Below are 24456 nucleotides of genomic sequence, written 5' to 3' on the forward strand. Positions count from 1 at the left end.
AGTCTGTGCATAATGCCAAAGTTGAGGGCTTATCTCAAGTCCTTATTCAAGTAGTCTTTGAAACTGGATAATCTCAGCTAGCCATCTCACAATTGCTCTGAGCAGTTTATAGTCCAAAGCTGATCTGTAGATGATGTTTGTCAGCTTAGTGGTATTATTATTGTCCATGTGGAATTGTTGTTGTTGCGTGGCCTCATCTTCTTCCCGGAGACTTCAGTTGATGTTAGGCCTTTTCCTGCAGAAAACTGTTAAGAAACTTGAACACAAAGACATGTATAGGCAGCTAATTGAAGCCTTTTTTCTAGAATTAGTTAGTACTCTATATGACCATTAATATCTTAACAAACTTTAAAAATATATATATATAAATCTTGTAAATTTTGATATAAAATTTATACTTTAAGAAAAGTTTAAAGAATCAGAATAGAATCAAAGAATTGAGATTAGTAGTAATAGAATAGTCCCTTAATTTTTTTGTTTTTGTTTTTTGCTTTTTCTCCTGTCCCATATCAGAAGATGGCTTTTTCTTCTGGAATGATACAGGGAGTTTGCATTTTCTTTTTAACAACATGCTTGGGTTTAAAGAAAGAGAGAGCCATTCTCCAACTCCAAAGCCAGCTTTAATTTTTAATTGAACTGGGACTACAAGAAGACCATTTGTGTTAAATGTTTTTTAGAGAATACCAGAAACAAACATTTAGGAAGACTTATGAAATTTTATAGATGGTATACCAATAGGCCATTTTTCTCTTTTTCTTGGGACATTTTTTCTAGATGATTTGTCCTTTTTCTTCAGATGTCTCTTTTGTCCAGTGTTCTTCAGATTCCTTAGCCTTATTTCTCCTAAAAGACAAGAGCAAAAACCTTTCCCCAAGACTAACTTTGGGGAGGTTCCCTTTTGGCAAGTTATATCTGATTAAATGAAAAGGCATGTGTTAATGGTATAAGTTAGTTTAAATTGGATGGTCACGCTGGTTAATGAACTATCACCTCTTCTAATTAAGAGGTCTCTCTTGTTCAAATTGAACCCTTATCAATTTTGATGGTATCCACAGCTTACCTTCGCCTGTAGAAAAAAAAGCAAAACCTCATCCCCAACGTAACACATATCCTGGTTTCCATTCTGAGGTCAGCACATCCTTAAAGTATATAGGCTGCTTTAATTCTGTAGTTTTTTCTATTATCCAATGTCTCTCTGCAGCTGTTGTTCCTTTCTCATTGACATTGAGAAAATTCAAAGTTAATAGAGCATTATGCAGTCTATTTCTGGGTTTTTTTGTTACCCTTTTCTGTTTATTTAGCATATCCTTTAGAGTTCTGTTTGATATTTCTATAACTGCTTGGCCTACATGTAGGATTATGTGGTATACCTGTAATATGCTTTATATTGTAATAAGCAAAAAACTTTCATTTTAACAGACATGCACTGGAGCATTGTCAGTTTTAATTTGTGCAGGTATACCCATGATGGCCATAACTTCTAGCAAATGAGTGATTATAGAATCAGCTTTTTCAGAACTCAAAGCAGTTGCCCATTGAAATCCTGAATAAGTGTTAATGGTATGGTGCACATATTTCAATTTTCCAAATTCTGCACAGTGAAACACGTCCATCTGCCAGATTTCATTCCTCTGAGTACCCTTTGGGTTATATCCTGCTGGTAATGGTGTCTGATTGTAAAAGGAACAAGTAGGACATTTCCTTACAATTTCCTTGGCTTGTTGCCAGGTTATGGAAAAATCCTTTTTTAAACCTTTACTATTGACATGATGTTTCTTATGAAATTCTGAGGCCTCCAGCACATTTGCTATCAATAATTTATCAATCTCATCATTACTTTGTGCTAGAGGGCCTGGCAGACCGGTATGGGATCGGATGTGAGTTATATTAAAGGATGATTCCTATTCCTGATTTATATCTTGTAATTGAATCAATAGTGAAGTTAATTCTGAATCATCAGGGATAAATTTCTGCAGTCTCAATATATAATACCACTCTTTCAGCATACTGAGAGTCAGTAACTATGTTGAGAGGTTCTGAAAAATCCATTAATACCAGCAGAAAAGCATACAATTCCAATTTTTGAACTGAATTATAAGGACTTTGAACCACTTAAATTTTCTGATTTGTAACCTGCCTTTCCTTGTTTGTTTGTATCTGTATAAAAATAAAATGTACAAACTCCAGATATGGGTGTTTCCCGAACAGTTCGAGGCAAAATCCAATCAGCTCTCTTTATAAGATCAATTCTATCACTGGGATATTTGCTGTTAATCTCTCCCAAAAAAATTACTGCAAGCCCTTTGCCAAGGTTCACTTACTGCCTATAATTTTTCAATGTCCTTAGTTAAAGGTACGACAATTTCTACTGGGTCTATTCCTGCTAATTGATGACGTCTCAATTTTTCTTTCAAAATCAAGTCAGAGATTTTTTTTTCCACATAAGTTTTTAATTTTTTATTCTGTTTATTTAGTAAAAATATCCATTCCAATATAATATCTTCCCTCTGTATTAAAATTCCTATAGGAGAATGCCTAGAGTGTAAAATAACCAAAATGCAATCCAGCTTTGGATCGGTACGATCCATGTGTCCTTCATGTACTTTCTTTTCTACCAAGGCCAATTCTTTCTCAGCTTCAGGTGATAATTCTCTTGGATTATTTAAGTCCTTGCCACCTTTTAAGGTTTTGAACAAATTATTCAGTTCATCATTTTTTACCCCAACAATAGTTCGTAGATGAGAAATGTCTCCAAATAATCTTTGAAAGTCATTAAGAGTCCGTAATTGATCTCCCCTAATTTGTACCTTTTGGGGTCTAATTTTTTGTAGACCTGTTTTATATCCTAAATAATTAATAGAATCTCCTCTTTGTATCTTTTCAGGAGCAATTTGTAATCCCCAGCAAGGCAAAATTTTCTTTACTTCTTCAAACATTCTTTCTAAAGTATCTGCATTTGAGTCAGCTAGTAAAATATCATCCATATAATGATAAATTGTAGATTTAGGAAATTTTTTATGTATCACTTCCAATGGCTGTTGTACAAAATATTGGCACAGGGTTAGGCTATTTAACATTCCCTATGGGAGGACCCTCCATTGATATCTCTTAACCAGTTGAGAATTATTATAAGTAGGCAAATCTTTCTCTGTCTTTTTCTTGTAAGGGTATTGAAAAGAAACAGTCTTTTAAATCAATAACTATAAGAGGCCACTCTTTTGGTAACAGAGTAGGCAAAGGAATTCCAGATTGTAGAGAGCCCATTGGCTGAATTACTTTGTTAATTGCTCTAAGGTCTGTTACCATTCTCAATTTACCAGATTTCTTTTTGATAACAAATACAGGAGAATTCCAAGGACTGGTTGATTCTTTGATATGCTGAGTATTTAACTGCTCTTCTACCAGCTCTTCTAAAGCCTGGAATTCCTCTGTTGTTAAAGGCCATTGCTGAACCCATACAGGCTCGTCTGTTAACCATTTTAAAGTTAGAGCTGTTGGTGTCTTTGGAAGATCATCAGTTGTTTTGCCCTGTTCTTGTACAATCTGGATGGCTGGTGACCACTCATTAGAATAATACCTTCTAATATTTCTCTCAGAAACGTGTTAGTTTATGATTTGTTTCTGAGGTTGGAGGGATGTTAATCTGAGTATTCCATTCTTGTAACAGATCTCGACTCCATAAATTCATAGCTATGCTAGCCACATAATGGTTTTAATTTTCCTCTCTGTCCTTCTGGACCTATACATTTGAGCCATCTTGCACTCTGTTTCACTTGAGATAATGTTCTAATTCCTAACAGTTGAACGTTTACCTCCTGGAGAGGCCAAGTTGGATGCCAAAATTCTGGTGCAATTATGGTCACATCAGCACCTGTGTCTACCAGACCAGACAACAAAACATCATTTATTCTTATTGTTAATTTTGGTCTTTGTTCATTTATAGAAGTTTGCCAAAAAATTTTCTTTATGTTTTCTCCTGAATTTCCTGTTCTCTCTGTCTCAGCTGTTTCATCATCCTGAGCAGCCTGATTTGTTTCATTAGGCATTTGGTTATTTAATTGCTCTGAGTAGGGGTTTCCTCTAAGACTGCAGGAAAGGTCTGAACTGCATTTGCTGTGGGGGCCTGCCTGAGGCCCCTCTGGGAGTTTCCTGACCGAGGCAAAGGATTACCTTGCCTATCCCTTGTTGATCTACATTCGTTGGTCCAATGTTTACCCTTACCACACCTGCATACTCCAGAAGGAAGGGGCATTCTGTTGCCATTGTTCCTTGAAGAAACATTGTTTCTAGGAATGCCCTATTTATAGTCCCTTTTCAAATGACCTTGCTTTTCACATACAGAACATCTGATATTCCTCAAACCTCTTGAAATTGCACCTCCTATCCACGAGACATCATGGCCACGAGACTCAACATTAAAAGTGCCTCTAATCCAGTCTTCCAAGGGTGCAGATCTTGCCTTTAATGACCTGATTATTCTCTTGCATGCTGCATTCGCTTTCTCAAAAGCCAAAGATTTGATTATTATCTGGCTAGCTTCTGAATTCGGGACCATTCTATTTACTGCTGAAGTCAGTCTTTGTAAGAAATCCATGAAGAATTCTTTTGGGCCCTGTATAACTTTTGTGAATGACTCAGTTTTCTTTCCTGCTTCCTCGATTTTGTCCCATGCATTTAAGGCTGCCATTCGACATAGAATTAGGGTTTGGTTATCATATAAACATTGTCTTTGTATTTCAGCATATTGGCCTTCTCCAACAAGCTGATCCTGGGAGATTTGCACACCTTGAGCCCTCCATTGATTTTTCTATGGTTTTAGCCTCATCTCTGAACCACATGTGCCACTGCCACTGTGCCCTGTGTTCCAGGACAGCATTTACCAACTCTCTCCAGTCCTGTGGAATAATCTTATTACAAGTTGACCAGGAGTTTAACATTTGCTTTACAAATGGGGAATGCATGCCATAAGATACTGTTGCCTCTTTAAACCTTCTTAAATCTAACATTTCAATTGGAGTCCAATTATTTTGTGCATTCACTTGACCAGGTAGCTGCTGTACTGTTACCGGATAAATTAAGTTTGTTTGTTTGAAAAACAGGCTTTCTTTCTGTAACCTTATAATCCAATCCTGAAATAATTTCACCCTTAAATTCTTCTGTCTTGAGTCTGAATCTCTCTATAATTCATTTTAACAGGTTTTTCTAAAGCTTTTATCCTGGCACTTAAATTGACTATTTTTTTTAAATAGTAAAATAAGAATAAGGAAAGTAATAATATGCATAATTGGTGTAATGTACATCCCATCACCATTAATCTTTTCATATAATTGTTCCATTTTCAGACTACCTAAAGTTTTATCAAACAAAGACCAATTTTCTTCTAATGTACAAATAATACCCATTTTTTTAAATGTGGAAAAATTTTTCTCTTTTAAGTAGTTTTTCCTTTTAAAATATCTGATATCTTAGTTGACTTACCAAGTCTGCGTAGAACAGTAGAAATCTGAGGGAATTTCTAAACAACTACCTAGTGTGTTTGGAGAGAGAGAGAGAGGAGAGGGAGAGACCCCTCTTAAGCCGATTCGGGCCTGAGTTGTTCGTAGCACCAGCTTTTTTAAGCCTGAGCTGTTTGAGTTGGCAATCTGGCTGCAAGTAGCTCCAGCTGCGGGTAACCTCTTGTAGCTACGGTGGAATGCAGCTCTGACCGGGTCCTCTGATAGGGCCTGGGGCCTGGGGCCGGGGCCTGAGCCAAGCCAGGCGGAGCCAGGGAGCCGGGTGCAACCGGGCCAAGCCGCGTGGTTTTTTAAGAATTCTTGCCTTGTGGGTGCCAAATGTAGATGTAATTCTAAACGGTCTTATTAAATAAAAGAAACAGAGCCAAATGCAGAGTTAAAAGCCCAGAGATCAGAGAGCAGTAGCCAAGAGCTAAGACCACCTTCTGTCACTGGAGTCTTCTCTCTGCTGAGAAAGAAAAAGAACAATTAAAAAAATAAATAAAAAAAATAAACTTCGATATGAATTAAGTAATTTTTAATGCTTTATAGATATTTAGACTTAATAGAGATATTCTTCTAATAATCATTCTGCTACCAGTTCTAAGAGAACAAATATTATTTACTAATTGTAGGTGTTCCTATGAGCAAATAACATACTTTGTGATATCTGAGATTTTCCATAGTTGAAAATATATGTTTGAGAGAATGATTGTGTAAATGTTCTACAGTCAGAAGAAGAAGAACAATCAAAAATAGAAGGCTGCTGGATTCATTTTGTAAACATAGCTTTCAGAGTGGTAGGAGCAGGACAGAACTGTGAAGCTCAAAATACATATTTATTTGCTCTTGACCTCCCTCAGGATTGTGGGTCATGGTCTTCTTTCTTAACTTTCTAATACCATCAGTTTTATAGTTTGTACAGCTTGTTTGAATAACTCTATTTCTCCCAATTTTTAAATGATTTATTTTTATTTTCTGTGTATGAGTATTTGCCCACATGTGTATCATGTGAGTGCTAGGTGGCAGTGGCCAGAAGAAAGTGTTGAATCCCCTGAAACAGGAGTTAAAAATGGTTGAGTCAACATGTGGGTGCATGTCTTCTGAAGAGTATCCTCAGAGAGTCAATTGTGTTCTCACAGTATTTAGAGTACTTAACTAACCAGTATTCCTAGAACATCTCTATTGTGCCGGGTACTGTTGGGTGTTGAAGAGTGAACTGTCAACCAGGCACCAACTCCACCCATAGAACCATGGGCCTGTGGATCAGTGGTTTTGCTTTCATGAAACCTCTGTTTACAGACAATCATTATACATACATGTGTCAAATTGATGGGATTTAGAGTTACTATAGAAACAAATCTCTGGGCACATCTATGAGGAATTATCTAGGGTAGTTTGGGGTGGGCAGTACCATTCCTCTAGCTAGAATCCTGAACTCAATAAAAAGGAGAAAGCTCCCTGAGCATAGACTTTCATCAGCCTCTGCTTCCTGACTGTGAATGTAGTGTGACCAGCTGCCTCATACTCCTGCCGCCATGCCTTCCCTTCATGAAAGACTGCACCCTTGAAAGGATAGAAAACAAAGCCTGCCTTCCTTGAGTTGCTTTGTCAGGGTGTTTTATTGCAGCAATAGAAAAAAAAATATATTTTCCATTTTTATAATAATGGGTATAAATGTAAAACCTGCTTAATAAAACATTGATTACCCAAGTAGCAATAATTATTAAGAAAGCCTAATTTCAAATTAAGTAAAGAAAATAACATTTAATATTAAATAGTAGCTTTTGTTTACTAATGTTTTCTGTCTTGTAAATACAAGTGTGTTTCACAAGTGCAGTATACAAATCAATGAACCTCTAGTTTCCTTTTTAAGGAAAGTTTTACAAATACTACATAAATAAGTTCATCATTCTAGAGTTGCCCTTGTGTTTAATGGATTATAATCATTTTCTACTAAATGCATCAGAATTAGAGGCTCATGGGTTGTAAGTAACATCTCCTACCACTCAGCTTTAGAAGGAAGAAAGCAATCATTTGTAGGGAGGGTTCCTACTATGTCCTAGCTATATTTTTACCTATAGTGTCTTATTTAATCTTGATATCGGTTCTGAGAATTTGTTTCATTTCCCTCCCTGACTTTCTTAAGGTGAAACTTGTTTGTATTTATGACATACAGCATAGCTATTCTTTGCTGGTAGTAGCGTTGGAACCCAGGGCCTTATGCATGCTAGATCCTAGCCCTTACTACTGAGATATTATACTTCTGATCCCCTAAATGCTATTAAATGATGAAGTCAAACTCTAAATGATATCAATAGCCTCGCATATTTATCCTTTTGTAAGAACTTTCAGGATGTCCCCTTGGCATTTCTCTTTTTTCTTTTTTTTCCAGCATGTATCCAGTGTACAGTATGTTATTAACGACAGTCACTATGCTGTACAGTAGCTCTCCAGAGCTTATTCATCTGATAAAACTAACTGAATCCATTAAACAGTGCCCCCCATCCTTCCCATGCCCCATGTTTAATTTTTAAGGATTACTTTAACATGAGTGAACACAATTAAAACTGTCAGTGTGGAAGTACCCAACTGTTAACTTCTAGGTGAATCTGCTAGTCACAGTTAACATTTTGCCATGTTTGTCTCTTCTAGGCAGCAATTGGTGTGTTTATTCAATGCCACCTGGTGGTGAGCTGAGTGGGGGGTCACAGTGTTGAGGGTTGCCAATAGGACTTGTTTAAGGCAGTGGAAGGCAGAAACACAAACATGCTGTAGCAGAATATGGTCTGTTTTGTATCTGGCTGTGAATTCATGGTCACATAAGTTCAGCCGTGAGACATGCAGAAAGGGTTGCTTATGTTTTTTAATAAGGTATGTGATTTGTTTTTGGTAATTGAGGCATGATAGTTGTCATATCTACCCATTTATTTGTAAGTTATACTTCCATTCTAGCTTCAGAATTTAACTCATATCTCATTCTAGTGTCATAGTGTAATGGGGAGTGAGAACAAGCTCTCACATCTGAGGTATTCTGGGGATCCAGCTGTGACAGCAGTATCAGAAAAGGCAGTGTCTGTTTCTGTTAGCAACGGAGTCCACCATCCTCTTCTCACAATTGTTTTGAGTGGGCTAGTTTCCATCTCCACTGGGCTTCTGGCTGGTTTCCTTGCTTCACTCTAGTAGAGCCCCTTGCCTGCACCATGAGTGTTGGGGATTGAACCCAGGGCCCTGTACAAAGCACTCTACCACTGGCTATTCATCTGGAGCAACATTTTTTAAGGTCACCAATCTCCAGACACTTACTGTAGTCGAGACTTTTTCAAAATAGATCTTGTCATTGATAGGTGTTTTCAACCTTTTTGCTGTTGCACTCATTACGTTAACTCTTCTCCTTTGGTTTGTGTTTCTGGCTTTCTGTGTCCAGTGTGACATAGAAAAGCCTGTGTCTTAGCGGCTTCCATTGTAAGCGCCAGTCCTCATCTCTGTTCTTCTTTTACACTTTGGAGATGTTATCCAGATTCATGCCTGTACTTGTACATTTCTGCTTATTTCTTGAAGTGTGGTTTTCTTTGAACTTCAGTTTTATGTTTTATTCTTTTATTTTATTTAAAATATAATCATTTTACATACCAACCACAGATCCCTCTCTCATCTCCGCTCCCCCCCCCCCCCCATCCCCTTCTCCAAAAAGGTAAGGCCTCCCATGAGGAGTCAGCAAAGCCTGGTACATTCAGTTGAGGCAGGTCCGAGCCCCTCCTACATCAAGACTGTGCAAGGTGTCCCACCACAGGTAATGGGCCCCAAAAAGCCAGCTCATGTACCAGGGACAGAGCCTGGTCCTACTGCCAGGGGGCCCCTTAAGCAGACCAAGCCACACAACTCGCTTATGCAGAGGGCCTGCTCCAGTCCTGTGAAGGCTCCACAGCTGTTGGTCTAAAGTTCATGAGTTCCCACTAGCATGGTTTGGTTGTCTCTGTAGGTTTCCCCATCATGATCTTGATGCCTCTTGTTCATAGAATCCCTCTTCCCTCTTCAGCTGGACTCCTGGAGCTCGGCCTGGTGCTTGGCTGTGGATCTCTGCATCTGCTTCCATCAATTACTGGAGGAAGGCTCTATGATGACAGGGTATTCACCAATCTGATTACCTGGGTAGGCCAGCTCAGGCACCCTCTCCATATTGCTAGTAGTCTAATCTGGGGTCATCCTTGTGGATTCCTGGGAACTTCCCTAGCACCAGGTTTCTTCCTATCCCCAGGATGTCTCCCTCTATCATGGAATCTCTTTCATTGCTCTCCCACTCCGTCTCTGTTCCAGCTTGACCATCCCATTCCCTTATATTTTCATCCCTATCCCCTACCCTGTATTGTCTCTCCCACCCCCAGTCTACTCATGGAGCTCTCATCCATTTCCCCTTCCCATGTGTCCCTCTTAGGGTCGTCCTTGTTAGCTAGCTTCTCTGGAGCTGTGGGTTGTAGTCTGGTTATCCTTTGCTTTACACCTAGTATCCACTTATGAGTGAGTACATACCATATTTGTCCTTCTGAGTCTGGGTTACCTCACTCATATTTTATTCTTTTATGCTTATTTATATTGACATTTATCAGGGGCAGGCATGCACACCATGACACCCTGTGGAGGTCAGGAGACAACTTTCAGGAATTGGGTCTCTCCTTTCATCATAAGGCACAGGTGGTCAAACTCAGGTCATCAGGCTTAGCACAAAGACCTTTACCCACTGAGCCGTCACACTGGCCAGGTTTTCTATTGTTTTTTGTTTTTTTTTTAACTACTTGGGCATTTCATTTTTGTGTTCTTTTCAAAGTTATATATGTAAAATTAAGCCCTTTTATCTCCATTCTCCAGTCAAGCTTTTTCACATAACTTACTGCCCATATGAGGTTGTTGCGGGCTTCTTTACTTTTGAGGTCTTCCAGCATAAGTGTTCGATGTAGTACCTCAGAAAGTTTCACGGAAACCCATTTATAGGTGTCTAACTGATCGTTTAGCTGGTTTAGAACTGTTGTGAAATAACACACTTTTGAGCTCCATGTTTGTTTTAATGTGTTGTTAAGTGATTGTCTGAACAGGGCACAATTGGTTGAGACCATACAGGCAGCTGTTTTTTTTATAGCTCTTACAGTATACATTTTTATTTAATTTTTGAAAGTTATGTGTATAGGTATTTTGCCTGCATGTATGTATGTGCACCACAGTTGTGCCTGGTGCCCGAGGAGGTCGGAGGAGGGTATTGGGTCCCCAGGGACTGAAGTTTCAGATGATTATGAGTCACCATATGGGTGCCAGGAATAGAACCCAGGTCCTCTGAAAGAACAGTCCGTGCTCTTAACTGCTGAGCCATCTCTCTCTCCAGCCCAATTTTTGTGTTTCTTTTTGTTGTTATTTCTTTTATTTTGTTTTTGGACCATGAGAAATGTTCATATGTAACAGACCTGTTCATCTGAGACATTTACTTCCCACTTAAAAGCTAATAAGTAGATTCTTAACTACTGTAATCTCAAAACGGCTGGGTATAAATGATACTGGCAATAACTGTCACAGAACAGTGAAAATCATTGCAGTTTCTTTTCCTTCCTTCTCTCCCTCCCTCCCTCCCTCCCTCCCTCCCTCCATCCCTCCCTCCCTCCCTCCTAAGTTCTGGGTTTAAAGGTATGCACCACTACTGCCTAGCTTTTACTTCAGTTTCTTACTAAAGAACAACACTGGAAAATGCTGTGGTCTGTTGCCAGCATTCATGGTCAGGGGATTGTCACATTGCAGACAGGTTAGTGAAAATAAAGATGTCATTTTCTTTCTTCATTCACAGTGTCCCTGAATTCATCACTGTATGAGTGAGTGTGAGAGGGTGCAGGCGTGTTCAGATGGAAGTCAGAGGATAGCTTTCAGGAGTCTGTTCTCTTCCCCGAAGTTCACCTCTGGCTTTCACAGAAGCACGTTGACACTGAGCTCCTCCGTCAGCCTGCGGCCCCTGCGGTCTACCCATGGACCCACTGAGGTCTCTCACGTCAGCTCCCCAGCCAGTGCCCTTCTTCCTCTGAAGGTGGCTATTTTTTATTTTTTATTTATCTTCCTAAAAACAAATACATTTGTACCTGTATGTTGGGGTTTGCTCCCCTCCATACACAAAAGGTCTCCCGCTTTGATCAGCTAAGGTCTGCTAAGAAATCCTTGTGTGGTCAGTACCCAGAGGCCCCCCTCATTCCTTTGCATAATTGCACAGGCCACATGGTGTGGACATAGCTAAGGGAGGTCTTCTTGTCCCCTGTTGGTGGATTTTTTTGATCAATTGCTAGTCTTTTGCAGTGACTAAACTTGAATATACAACTTCTTGTGATTTCGGTCTATGAGTTATAGATTGACTTTTTTTAAGATTTATTTTTATTTCTTTCAAGTTTTGTGTATATAGGGAGAGGTGTATGTACATGTGTGCATACAGGTTCCCTCCAAATCCAGAAAGAGACATTGTCAGATCTGGACTTGAGGTTCCAGGGAGTGGTGAGCTAGCTGCCTGACACTTGTGCTGGGAACTCTGGTCTTCTGCACGAGCCTCAGACCTTCCTGACAGCGGAGCCCTCTCTCCAGCCCCTTGCATGTGAATAGTGCTGTCGTCTGTCCTGGACTGAAGGAGAAGTTGGTGGAGGTTTGCAAGTGCTGGCTTTCGGCAGCTGGTGCCGTCTTTCCCTCCTTCCCTGTTTGTACCACCCTCACACAGCCAGCTCACCGACCGTAATTCTTTCTCTACATTGGCTTTCTCATCTGGCCTTGGTCTTCCATTGCTGTTGTGGGTAGCGAGCCATTATCTCAGTTCTCTTGTTCAGGTCTCTGTTAATTTCACTGCCTGTGTCCTCTCACTTCACAGGTTGTCAGACCAACGTTTATAAACTCAGGTTGGTGGAACCCTTTTCTGTTCACAGCTACAGATCAAAGGCCTTGTGCACACTTAGCACAAGTGTACCTTCCTGCCTCTCGCAGCTTTTTGCACACATTCTTCCCTCAGCCTTGCATGATTTACCCCGTTCACTGTACTTCCCTGTTTGTACTTCCGCTGTGGAGATACTGGTCACCCTTGCTAAAAGATACAAAGCATTTAGTTTGAAAGCCTTCTTTCTTGATCATTGTGGCCAGACAAGCCTTCCTTCCCTTCTGAACTTGTGTTGCCATTGTTATCTATGTCTTTAGTAGGGGGATAAACTATATACGTCACATGACCTGTGCATTTAGGCATATCTGTGAAATTGTCCTTTTTCCTGTTTACCTATTGTTGCAGGGCATAATCAACACCTCTGCTGGTAAGGATAACCTCTAAGTTGGTGTGCTCAGTAATCTGACTTTTAAAGCACATATATATGAAGAACTCAAATCATCTTGTGGCTGTGTTTTCATTTCTGTGAATGAACGAAACTCGACTGAAAAATTTAAAACTAACATGTTTAAGTTTGGTTGTTCCCCCATCTGTTTGTTCCACCTTGGGGGTGGATTTATTTTATTTTATTTTAGTGTATGAATGTTTTGCCTGTATGTATATCTGGTGACGAGGGGTGCCAGAAGAGGGCATCTGATCCCTTGGAACTAAAGTTAAAGATGGTTATGAGAGCCATGTGGGTGCTGAAAACCAACCTCAGGTCCTGTGGATGAGTAGCCAGTGCTCTTAACTGCTAGGGTTACCCCTCCCCCCATAGCTTTGTTTAGGTGTTATATACCTTAAACTACACTTGTTTAAATTTACAATTAAATTATCTCTAGGAAAGTCAGAGTTCTGCAGCCAAGGCTACATCCAGTTCAGAATGTTTCTATAGCCTGAAAGATTACCTGTGCCTGTTTGCGGTCATTCCCACCTTTCTGTCTAGAGATGCTCCTTCTGGGCATTTCACACAATACAAAAATTTACTTGTGTATGGTGTTTTGTGCCTAACATCCACTTGATTGATATATTTGTAGAGTTCATCCATGTTGTATCAGTACTTCATTTTTTAAAAAGCTCATGTTATGTGTATGGGTGTTTTGCCTGTATTTATGTATGTGTACCACATGTGTTCCAGTGTCCCTGGAGGCCAAAAGAGGGCATTGGATCACATGGAATTGGTATTACAGGTGGTTGTAAGTTGCCCTATGGGTGCCAAAAACCAAATATGAGTCCTCGCAAGAGCAGCAAGGACTGTTAACCACTGAACCATCTCTCCACCCCCGGTATTTAATGTTTTTAAATTATTAGTAATATTTAATAGTAGAGCTGCCTTATATTTTGCTTATCATTCACTTGTTGACCAATGGTTATTTGAGTTGTTACACTTTTTTGACTTTTTGGGCATTATAAACACTATGCCACAGACATTGATATAAACATTTTTGTGTTGATTTTTTTTTTTTAATTTGGGGGTAGATGACTTATTGGAATTGATGAACTACATGCTAAATTTGCTTTAAGCATTACTTAAATTCTGTAGATATTTGCTAACTTGGAAAGAGATAAAATAAGGCATTGCAAGTATTTCTGAGATGTCTAGGACTTGATTTGATTTTGGTTGTTCAAGAAGCAGACTTTATTTCAAAGCAGAATTTATTCTCCTTTGGACACATATTTATGTTTCTTCTCTCAGAGCCATTGACTTAAAACCTTGAAATAGCCCAAAGAGTTATAAGCTTGACTAATATCTTTTAATTAATAATCTTCATTAGGAGTTTATTAAAAATTGGTTGTGGTGGGATAAAACCTAGCATTCTACCATCGAGCCACAGTGTCAATCCTGATTTCATTTTTATGTGCTTCTTGTCAAATCGTAGTTGTTTGAATCGAAGTTCCTTCCACTTTGTGTTTAAAAGAGATCAACTTTAAGTGAGCTTTATGACCTTGAATTTCAGTACTGAAATTATGTAGCCCTGTGTAAAATAGTAAATGCTGTCTTCAATAGATGTAAAAAAAAGAATGCTAATTTTTGAATACGCAAGTTGTATTTACAACATTCCAGTTCCTTTTCTGGTGTCCTTAAGTGGATTTACAAAAATGTAAATAACTAAATTATTTTACATTCAATTAAAAATAACTAGCTAATGACTAGTCAAACAAAAGTTTTGTGTAGTTTTAGAAGTACAGTGAAAGACAAGGTTGTGCAGTTACAGCTTTCTGACCTTGCACTTGGCAGCAGCAAGTACACTTGTCAGCACACCTGCACCATGAAGCCTTTTAGCTGTCTTTTTGCATGGTTCTTTTGGGAGCACCTGCTGCTGGCAAGAGTAACTCTTGGAAACAGGCTCCTTGAGGAAGTGGAGTAAGAGGCCTCACCTTCCTAGGGAAACAACATGTGGGGGGATAGAAAATAGGTTCTAGAATTTCAAGTCTTAGGTTGAAATTCTTGCCATTCAGTAGTACTGATTTGGGCAAATATTTAATGTCTCTGAGACTGAGTTTCCATGTTTGTAAGATGTAGATAGTGCCACGCAGAGAGTATAGTTATTATAAGGATTACATTAGCCGAAGCAGCTTCTATCAGAACAGGTATGGTGATGCATACCTGCCGCTGAGGAGGCTCTTGAGTTTGTGGCAGCACGGCAAGACCCTGCCTCTGAAACAAAACAAGTGCTGTTTGGGTCAGTCTAGTGGAATACCCTGTAGCAGGAATCTTAAAAGTTCTTACTAATGAAAACAAACCTGAAGCCAGGTATTGGCGTGAACGCTGAAAGATCAGAGAAACAGAACCAACCACAGCTAACCTCACCTCGCCAATTCCTCAGCTGATCCTGTTTCCTCAGACTGGAAGCTCTGAGTCCTCATTCAAATGGATCTCAGCTGAACTGCTGCTGCTCAAAAGCCTAAAATCTTAACGGACTCTAGTTCCTGGTTTTCACACCTTTTATACCTTTCTGCTTCCTGCCATCACTTCCTGGGCTTAAAGGCGTGTATCACCATGCCTGGCTGTTTCCAGTGTGGCTTTGAACTCGGAGATCCGGATGGATCTCTGCCTCCAGAATGCTAGGATTAAAGGTGTGAGTGCCACCATTTTCTGGCCTCTGTGTTTATCTAGTGACTGTTCTGTTCTCTGACCCCAGATAAGTTTATTAAGGTGCACAATATATTGGAGAACACAATATCACATTTCCTCTTTTTTGTCTAAAATTTAAAAAAGCTTATAACTAATACAAGAAAAACTATATCCAATAAGTATATACAATATATATATATATATATATATATATATATATATATATATAGTCAAGGATTACATTAACAATGTCTAGTCCACTAACATTTGACAGATTCAGACAAAAAATTCCATAATATATATCAACAATGTCCAGTCCATTAACATTTGACAAATTCAGATAAAAAATATTCATTACTTATCCTATATAAAACAAGTAGTTTTTTTTTGTTTTGTTTTGTTTTGTTTTGTTTTTTGGAGACAGGGTTTCTCTGTATAGCTTTGTGCCTTTTCCTGGAAATCACTCTGTAGCCCAGGCTGGCCTTGAACTCACAGAAATCCACCTGCCTCTGCCTCCCAAGTGCTGGGATTAAAGGTGTGCACCACCACTGCCTGGCTAAGTAGTTCCTTTTTAATGGTAGATTCAATAATCTCCCTGTTTATCTTATTGTATCCATATTCTCATATTCTTTTTTTTTCTGAGTAGATCCAAAAATCTACCTTTTATCTTACCATTTCTATATCTTCCCTTTTTTCAGAGTAGATTCAATGATCTACCCTTTTCTATATCTTCTTTTTTCTTTTTCTTTTTAAACAAGAACCCTGTATCTAATCTCCTTTGTTTAGCTTTTTTTTTTTGACCATTAACAATTAGCAACTTGTAACCAACCATCATAAATAATAGCATTTATCCATAAGCCATTGAATGACCAAAAAACACCCACCCCACTTCTTGGGAATGTGGGTGTCATTTTCTTTAAATTACTTCCTGCTTTCTGGGGGCAAAGACATCTTTAGGGGATCCTGAAAAGAAAAATTTTGGGTTAATTGTCAAGTCCTGGGAGAAGTAGCTGTATCATTTGTTGTCCAGTCTCTGCATAATGGGAAAATGTAGGACTTGTCTCAAGTCCTTGCTCGAGTTGTCTGTGAATCTGGATCATCTCAGCTAGCCATTTCAAAATTGTCCTGAGCAGTTTGTAGTCCAAAGCTGATCTTTCCTTGGTGTTAATCAGCTTAATGGCTTTACCATAGTTCGTGTGGAATCATCTTTGTGAGGTCCCATTATCCTTTTGAAGATTTCAAAGTTGCTGTTAGGCGCGTGGTCATGGTTCCCTGCAGAATTTTTTTTTTTTCCTCCTCTGTGGTTTGGAGCGATCACAGTCTGATAAATGTCTGTCTCTCGGAACCACAAACATTCTTCCCTAGAAGAGAATGTCTTCACAGCAATTTCTCCCCACCACTTGCCTCGCCAAACTTCTCCAAATTGACCTTTGCTGATGCTCTCTTGTAACATGATGGTCCTGGTGATTGTTCTCTGAACAAGCAGCAGTAAACCCTTCATCCCAGGTAGCAGCATCACGGCAGTCACCAACAGGATGAGAAGCAGCCAGCAACTCAGAGCCCCAGCCACTGCCTCTATGGTTCCACTGCCACCGTTTGTGGCTCTATCCCAGCCGAAGCTTCTCCTTAGCAAGCCTCCTAGGCTGGCCTCAAACTCGGGATCCTCCTGCCTCTGCCTCCTTCAATAAGTCCTACTGGCGTGTCCCACCACAACTGGCAACGTGTAGCTTGTGTCTGAGCTGGGGCCCACAAGGACACAGGCAAGTAGCTTTTTCTCAAATTTGTACCACGAACGTAGGTGCCAGAAGTAGCATAAAATATTAGAAGGTCTTGTTAATAAAAACAAACCGGGAGCCAGGTATTTGGGTGAACGCTGAAAGATCAGAGAAACGGAACCAGCCACAGCTAACCACACCTCGCCAAGTTCTCAGCTGATCCTGTTTCCTCAGACTGGAAGCCTCTGTGTCCTCATCTGAATGGATCTCAGCTGAACTGCTGCTTAAAAGCCTAAAATCTTAACGGACTCTAGTTCCTGGTTTTCACACATTTTATACCTTTCTGCTTCCTGCCATCACTTTCTGGGATTAAAGGTGTGTGTCACCATGTCTGGCTGTTTCCAGTGTGGCTTTGAACTCAGAGATCTGGATGGATCTCTGCCTCCAGAATGCTAGGATTAAAGATGTGTATGCCACTATTTTCTGGCTCCTGTGTCTATCTAGTGTCTGTTCTGTTCTCTGACCCCAGATAAGTTTATTAAGGTGCACAATATATTGGGAAACACAATATCACCACAATACCCTTTAGTGAATATTAGTTCCTTTTCTTCTGTGCTTGATAAACAGACGTGGGACAGTTCTACATGATGGAATGGTCTGAGTGGTTAGGGAGAGGGATCATCAAAAGCAGGCTGTAGAAAATCATTAGGATTAAGTCATTTAACAAAATGTGTATGTCGTTCCATAGAGATTTCCTGGAGCAGCAGTGTGGAAAATTGATTAGAAGGGCAAGATTGGTGACAATGAGAGCAGTGAGGATCCTTAATGACCCAGGTGGAGATAATGTCCAGTCTCTAGTAGCCCTGGGTATAAAGAGACTTACTGGATTTAAGAGATAATGGCAAAGTAAAATAATAAAACTGACTTTATGTTGGGATAAGAACAAGAGGAATCAAAGCCACTTACTTCTCTTACCAGAGTGGGAAATAAAGAAATGATATTTGTTTGAAGGTGGAGAGATGAGTCATGAGACTAGACTTGGACTGTAAAAGAAACCCTTTTCAGAGGGCCCAGGGAGAAAATGAAGAAGGGTATGATATGTAAGTAGTTTAAGGAAAAACTGGTGCTCTCCTTGTTTTCAGTTGGGTAACAGAGCCTTCCTTTAAATAAGGGGGGAAGTCAGGTAGAAGACCCATCAGAAAGAAGGAAGGAAAGGCTGCGTAGGAGGTTTCAGATGGGATTTTTACAGTGAAGTTTCCTGGGTTTTTGTTTGTGTCCTAAGACTGGGAGACTTAAGTATAATGGTGACCAACTAATTGGCAGAGGAGTTTCAAGGCAGGCCAGCATTCAGGCTGTGGCTGAAGTATTGCTGGTTGCTTTGAGCCCAAGTACACAGAGAACTATCAGCAAAAAAAAAAAAAAAAAAAAAAAGAAGTAGAGTAGTTGGAAGTTTTCCTGGGTTCCGTCCAGCCAGTGGTCAGGACAAATCTCTCCCACTCTCGTCCCCCAAGTAAACATACAGAGGCTTATATTATAACTGCTCGGCCATTAGCTCAGGCTTATTACTGACTAGCTCTTACATTTAAATTAACCCATAATTCTTATCTGTGTTTAGCCATTTGGCTTGGTACCTTTTCTCAGTTCTGCTTTGACATTTTGCTTCTTCTGTATCTGGCTGGCGACTCCTGACTCACCCCTTCCTCTTCCCAGAATTCTCCTCATCTCTCATCTCGCCTATAGTTCCTGCCTGGTTACTGGCCAATCAGTGTTTTATTAAACCAGTGTACAAAAACATTATCCCACATCAATAGAGTGCAAATGTTTGGAATTTTTGTAGTTTTTGTCAGAAAAGAAATGAAGGTAAAGTAGAGACCAAGGGGAAATGTGGTTGTTGAAGAGATTAGAGTATTAAAAGTAAGCTAAGAACGTTACATGGCACAGTAGGAAAAATACTTTGAAGGCATAAGAATTAGCCAGATACCATCCATCACAGGCTCAAGGGTGTGAAGGAGTGAATTTGGTTGGCTTTCCCTTGAGAAGAATACTTATGGGGATACCCTGCTCCCACAGGGACACCTTAGAATTTGTCTCACTATGCTTAACTGTCTAGTACTCAAAAGGCCAATGTGATTTTTATCCTAAAGGCCTCAGTCTATTGCTTGAGCTGACAGACTTTGACTACATGGTGCAGACTTTTCAGGCATGGGAAGTGCACTGGATCTTAGAGGATTCACCCAGACTTCACAGAAAAGCTTGGAAGGCCAGGCAACCAGTGATGGAATGAGAAGACCCTTCAGTTAGTCCCTACAGTACATAAAACTTGAAGGTGAAATCTGAACCTGATGAAGATGCCAGGGACACGGAACATTTCCAAGGAAACCTGTAGACCACAATCAGATCAAAACCAGACTTAACAGGCCAGGTGGCCTGCAGTAGGAAGATCCTCTAGACACAGCTGCTGAAGCCTTTGACACAGGGCATTTTCTAGATACTGGTGGGCATGACTCAGATTTGCTTCCTCTTGGTCCTGTCCTTCTTTTCTGTATCTCCATTTACTTTTAGAGTGGTAGTGTTCTGTGCCATTATATCCTAGAATTGATGTTTAGGTTTTTAGGGACTCACAGTTGAGTTTGCCTTGAGGGTCAGAAGAATCTTTAAACTTGGACTTTGAACAGTGTTGGAACTGTGAAAAATCTTGGAGAAGGACTGAATGCATTGTGCATTATGAGATGGGTATGAGCGGTTTTTTTTTTTTTTTTTTTTTTTTGGTTTTTCGAGACAGGGTTTCTCTGTGTAGCTTTGCACCTTTCCTGGGACTCACTCTGTAGCCCAGGCTGGCCTCGAACTCACAGAGATCCGCCTGGCTCTGCCTCCCGAGTGCTGGGATTAAAGGCGTGCGCCACCACCACCCGGCTGGGTATGACCGTTTTGAGTGCCAGGGATAGACTGTTCTAGTTTAGGGAGATCAGTTTGGGTCTCAGGTTGATAAGGAGTAGTCATGTGATGGCTAATCTTAATATCAGCTTAATTGTATTGAGGTACCTGAGACATTAGTAAAACACACCTCTGAGTGTATCTGTGAGAGCTTTTCCAGGAAGGATTAAGCAAAGGGAGAAGACCACTCCTGAAGCACTCAGCCACACCTACCAGCCACGATTCCTGATAGAGCACTGAAACGGTGACTAGCATGAGTTGTTCTTTTAAATTATGTCAGGTATTTTGTGATAGGAATGAAATGAGTAACTAGTTCATGAGCTATCATGTAACTTATTTGTGAATTCTGCTGGTGGACGTGTTGGCTGTCCTCATTCTTCTACACAGATCTGTAGTATACATGTAGGAGTTTCTCTAGGTCTGAATAATTTTACTGTACATTTCATGAGTATAAGTCACACTGTAATTAAAAGCCAGGGTGCATACTTTTGACAAAGAAATAGAAAATGAATAATAATTGTATTGAGTAATGCCCAGAATCATTTAAATTTGTAACATATTAAAATGTTACTGTACTAAGGCTGGGGAGCTGGTTCACTGGGTAAATCACTTATCACATAGATGTAAGGACCAGAATTGAGAGTCTTACTCCCAGGTAAACACTGGAGGGAGGATCCTGTGGTCCACCTATATTTCCAGCACCGGAAGACAGAGTCATGATCCTCAGAGCAAGCTGGCTCGCTAGACTAGCCGTACTGGCAATCTGGGTTTAAGTGACAGACACTGCCTGCCTCAGCATGTATGGTGGAGAGCGGTTAAGGAAGACATCCCACATCGACCTCTGGCCTTCATGCACACACGTGTGCACACCACACCCACGAATGCACAATAGGTGGCCAAACTAGAACAGCAAATTTAGTCTTAGTTTAATTTAAACGCAGATTGTTGGTATACTTCTCATTAACTGGTGGCTTTATTTTTAGAAAGTGCCATAACATTTTGTCTTGCTAGTTTTTTTCTTTTTGTTTTTCAGCAACAATCAACCTAAGCAAAGCAGTTACAGTCTTTTCTTGAAAATCCCTAATTCTTGTGTTCCTGTTACAGCCCTGATTGGAGTCATCTCACTTTAACACTTCTCAGCTTTGGCTTCAGCAACAGCATCTGCTAAGTATATTTAGTCGCAGTTTATAGAACTGAAGGCAGAAATGTCATTTTGGAGTGCTTAAGGGAACATTGAGATGAGGACATAGTTGTTACCTTAAGGTTTATGGATTCTGCCTTTGAGTAGAGATGCACTTAAAAATCTTAAGAATTTATGTTCTTTGGTGGTCTGTTTTCAGGGGAGTGATGTCTGAAGAAACACATACAGCTTTCTGACCGTTAGTTAATTGATGGCTCTGAGATAGCCCGGCCTAGCATAGTGAAGACTTGAGTATACAGCCTCTTCTTAGACCTGTTTCTTTTTACTGCTGTGTTCCATTCCCTTTTCTTAGTTTCTCAAGACAAAGGTGAAGACTGGAAGCTGTTGTAATTCACATAGGCTTTATGTGCCAGTGCCAGTGTACGAAGGTACAACTGGTTCTGCCATCTGTCTCTGTCCTTGGTTGGTGATCTTTTGTGCCTTGGTTGCCTGTCAGGAATATGTGACCTGTGCATCTTCCAGGAATTGGAAGGAGCCTGTATGGCTGGGGTTCCTAGAGAACACTTGAAGTGGTAAGGGACTCTTAGCTGCCTTAACCGGCATCACTTCCCTCATTGGCAACCTAAATCTGCAGATCTGCAGGTTATGTATTCTCCACAACTTGGGGAACTTTGTCACCCAGTTGATAATCCTGTAATGCCAATAGTGCTTGCAAACAGCCTGATTGCCTAAGTGTGTCTTGTTAAGATTTTGTTGAAATTAACTGTGAGTTTTGGAGAATTTTCAAGCCTTCTGGATTGTGATAAGAAACTTTTTTACTTCTTAGTTAAAGCTACCTGAGTTCTGATTTAGGAAATCGGAAATTTTCAGGTTTTTTGGTGGCTTAGTTACAAGGTAGAGGACGTATAGTTGGTAATATAGTATATTTCTGAAAAATCAACAGTGGCAATAAGTTAGTTATTTGTGGATACCAATATTTTGCTTTACTGCTCCAGTTTTACAGTCAGTTATTCAGCATTGAGTGTTGTAAAGGCAGATTAAGCACACACACTTATATTTGCACACACATGACCCAGGCTGGCAAACTAAAGCCTCAGCCTCTTCTGGCTATTGGAGTGGTCTGGTGGACAACCCTAACTTGCTGAGGTGTCCTGTGTGGAGAGACTGCTCAGAGGTAAGTAAATATGGGGTCAGCTCTAGCTACAAGCTGCCTGTCCTGCCTGCCCTCCTCTTCCCTGCCAGTCTGGAAGCCCAGTGAAGCCGTGACAGAGTTCACTGCTTGGTTGGCCTTGGGTTTTGTGGCCTGAATCACAAATACCATGTCAGCCCAGTTGGCTTTCTGCTCTTTATTTCACAATGCCTGTAACTTAAGAAAACTGTCCACCTACACTGTGGACTGGACCAGCTTTCGATCTGCCCTTCAGACATTTCTGCAGTGTGCTTGTGTTTAACAGTTCCTTTCAGACTCAGATTTGGATTTCTCTGCCATATTAGTTACAACATACTGGTGTGAGGCTCTCTGGGGGTTATTAAAAATGTAAGATAAGGTTGTCCTTTATTATATAAATACTGACTTGGAAATCTTTGGGGACCTCTGATTGTTTGAATGTTAGATACTCAGTGTGGATAACTAGAGAAAAGGGGCAGCAGGTAGTTAGAAACAACTACTACTAGAATTACTAGACATTAGCACAGAATACCAAAAGGAGACAATAGGAAGCACTGCATAGAGTGTGTATGTGGGAAGCATATTGCGTATGCTGGGATGGAAATGTGTTGTGTATGCAAATGTGTAGATATCAGAGGACAGCTTGTGGGACCATGTGGTCCTGGGATTGACCATTTATTAGGAATTAGGAGGACAGTTTCAGGCTCTGCTGCTTTAAAAAGGGAAAAGGGCCTGGTACAGATGGACAGATGTGTGAGAGTCCAGTTGAGAGATGTGGTGGTGATCACTGGATGAGGAACAACAAACTTAATCGATGGGACGTGTCCTTGAGGGCATCAGTGGCACTCTGTATCAGTCTTTCCAAGAGTCCTGAAAGGTGGTGGATACAGTGCTTTTCCCACTTTCTGAGTTGGGTTACATACGGAGAAATAATTCAGGTGATAGAAAATAGTTTCCTTCATTGCTGGGAGCAATTAGAAGTAACTGCTTTGTTGATTCTAGTTTGAGCAGATTTAGGTTCCCCATGGGGAACTAGCAATGAAGTGATGGGGAGGTAAGTGCAGATGTTGATGCTAGGAGGTGGCAGCACCAGTCCGAGTGCTGATTGTCATCAAGCGGGGTGTTACTGGGATTCCCCCAAGTGAACAAAAAGATTGAAACTGTACAGGAGACATTTGCTGAGCTGTTGCTTTCTTTATAGTTAAAGGACTCTTGTGTTGTATTGATTACATTTCACATTTGAACATTGGAATGTATGAAATAAAATACTTATACGATAGGAAGGATGGTTTGCTTTCATAAAATATTCAGTCCTATAGCTCACATTATAAATGTTAGAGATAACTGAAGTTTCAGTAGTCAAAACTTAATCTATATGCACGACCTACAAGGGCCTTGCATTGTGTGGAACCTCGTAATGTTGATCAGGAGATACAGTGTGCTCGATGACTTGAGGTATCTCAGGCTTCGATTTGGAGAGTAGCAGCCTGTGCTGACATCTCTCATTCCATTTACTTCATTGACATTTATTTTGTGAAGCCATTCATTAAAAGAACTCAATGTTTTCTTTTTATTTGCATGTAGAAATACTTACTTAAAGCCTCTACATTTTAATGTGCTGTGCATGAACAATTCTAAAGTATGTGTACATTGTGAAGGACCAACTAAGTACAACATCAGGAACATCACAGATTGTGTTTTGAGGTAGCGCCATATACTTAGAAATAATAACCATAGTATTATAATATTACCATATTAAAAATACTATAACCACTTGGTAAGTATTTACTATCAAATATTCTATATATGTTATCCTTAAATTTTACAATAGCCATGTGAGGAAAGTAATTTGCCCCCATTTGCAGGCTAGAAAGTTCAAGCTTAGTAAGGTGTGAGCTAAGCTCCAAAGCCAGTACTCCTGAGTCCAAGGTACATTGGGAATTTTGATAATCCCTCCCAGATTCCCTTGTTGGAAGAAAGCCTGTGTCCTTTCACCTTCACTCTTCCC

General features: G+C 40.0%; 1 protein-coding gene across 3 annotated transcripts in view; it reads left to right on the plus strand.

The window, feature by feature from the left end:
* The window catches only part of Cul1 (cullin 1), an 86176-nt gene that overhangs the window by 16129 nt on the left and 45591 nt on the right, over positions 1–24456 (plus strand). The window contains exon 1 of one of the 3 annotated variants that reach the window (XM_052718965.1): positions 21270–22454. The exons of the other annotated variants lie outside the window; for them this stretch is intronic. The gene's annotated coding sequence lies outside the window, so the exon portion shown is untranslated. Of the gene's footprint in view, positions 1–21269; positions 22455–24456 lie in introns of those variants that run through there. 3 annotated transcript variants of the gene reach the window in all.

Source organism: Peromyscus californicus, unplaced genomic scaffold (assembly GCF_007827085.1).
Source record: "Peromyscus californicus insignis strain IS unplaced genomic scaffold, ASM782708v3 Scaffold_6__1_contigs__length_162567912, whole genome shotgun sequence".
NCBI lineage: Eukaryota > Metazoa > Chordata > Mammalia > Rodentia > Cricetidae > Peromyscus > Peromyscus californicus.